Raw genomic sequence first — 2,176 nt, 5'->3', positions numbered from 1 at the left:
TCAAGTCAGTATATGTAAATTTACGTTATTTTTAAGAATTCACTTTTTATTTCCCGTAATTTTGTTATGAAGTCTTACGTAAACTGTTTGAGTGTTATGTGACCATACGAAATACGAATAAAGGCTTATGTAATGTTCTTTTTTATTTTCTATGAGGTATTGTGTCATGTTTTGGAGAGAATACGCAATTGTTTTGGGTGCCATGTGCTTTGGAAGTTTCTGGAGGGCCCTAGTGCTGGGTTTTATCTTTTTTTATTTCGGGGGCAAAGCGTGGGGGGAGCTAGCTGACTGAGAGAGTTCGTCTCCCTGTTGCGGAATACACGTTCGACAGAGTAATAATTGGTAACTGACGCTTTTAGGCCAACCCCCCACGCTTCCACAGCGAATGGGACATTCTGGAAGTACCTAAGTTTCATATATTTAGCGACCCAGTGGATGGATAGATGGATAGAGATTTCTAGTGTTAATATCGCCATCACCCCCCCCCTCTCTCTCTCTCTCTCTCTCACTCTTGCACGCAGCTCAGAGTATTTTTTCAAAAGTGTTCAGTACTTATAGTGTGTCCTCTCCGAAGTGCTTTTGTACCCCAGCATATAAAGTGTGTAGTGAGTACTTATAAAAATTCTTTTAGAGATTTGTAAACGGCCCTGTAGGAAGGTGATATGTTCTAGTATTGTGGTCTGGTTATCTATGTTTATTAAGTATCAACTTAAAATATCGTACACAGATTTCATTTCGAGAGAAACAAGTGATCATATAATTCTCATAAGTGTTATTTTTTTTCTTAGTTCAAGGTTTATTCAGATATAATAGTTCAAGTCAAATTATTATATAATTTTCAGATCGTAACATGTTTGTCTTAATTTAGGGTTTGTTCAAGTGATTTATTTTCACTTTTTGTAAGTTCATTCAAAGTTTTATAATTTATATAGAATATATTTACTTTTGTTAAGAGTGTATTATTCCAATCACCATTGTTTAAAATTGTATTCACTTGTATCCTGTTATGAAGCGAAGTTATTAGAGTTACTTGAATATTCGTAATAATAATTAACCAGTTTTGTTTTCAGTGTACTTAAGAGACCTTTAATATTCAGTGGTATATATACTGCTTTCTGGGAGTTATTTAACTGTCTCAGAGTTCGTGTAATAATATTTCAAGGTGTAACATTGGTAATGTAAAAGTAAACAGGTGAATCTGGAATTAGAGACGTTGTTTACCTTGCCAGCTGTAATATATATACATACATACATACATACAAACACACACATATATATATATATATATATATATATATATATATATATATGTCTGGTTCCCAGTCACGAGTGATTGTATAATATATCTTTGATGCCCAGACCTGTGAGCATTCATCATATAATATATCTTTGGTGCCCAGACCCGGGAGCAATCATTGTATAATATATATATATATATATATATATATATATATATATATATATTTATTTATATATATATATGTATATATATATATAGATATATATATATATATATATATATATATATAAATATATTCATACATGCATATATATATATATATATATATATATATATATACATATGTATGTATGTATGTATGAATGTGTAGGGCATGTATGTGGTTGTATAAGTGTGTACGTTTCTGTGCATTTAGAAATCGTGAAAGCTGACATGTGATAGGTATGAAATATGTGTTATATCTACGATGGGAAAAGTGAAAATATTTTATTTTCAGTTACCTCTTTAACACTCCAATGATTAAACACTAAACGAAAATTACATAAATGTAACTGTTAAACTTACATGTCCTTATATCACACAAGGTAACCAAATAGTTAAGCCAAAATAAATACATTTCACTGTTTAGCCTAAGCTCAAAGGGCCAGTTACAAAATATTATGTTTTACAAATGCTCACAGTAACGCAATACACTTGATATATTCAATGGATTCGTCAACATTTGAACGCACTTCACACGATATATGTTGGTTAGAAATCATTAATCATGTTTGAGAGCACACACACTTGCACTTGGGAGGAGAGAGGGGGGGGAAGAGCAATGTCTCTTTCAAAGGAACAGGCTGGATCTCTTCTGCTGCTTATGCATTCCTGGGGGCATAAATATATACTTATACATATATATCTATATATATATATATATATATATATATATAT

The sequence above is a fragment of the Palaemon carinicauda genome, chromosome 14 (assembly GCF_036898095.1).
Source record: "Palaemon carinicauda isolate YSFRI2023 chromosome 14, ASM3689809v2, whole genome shotgun sequence".
Classification (NCBI taxonomy): Eukaryota; Metazoa; Arthropoda; class Malacostraca; order Decapoda; family Palaemonidae; genus Palaemon; species Palaemon carinicauda.
Note: the sequence above shows the minus strand (reverse complement) of the source record.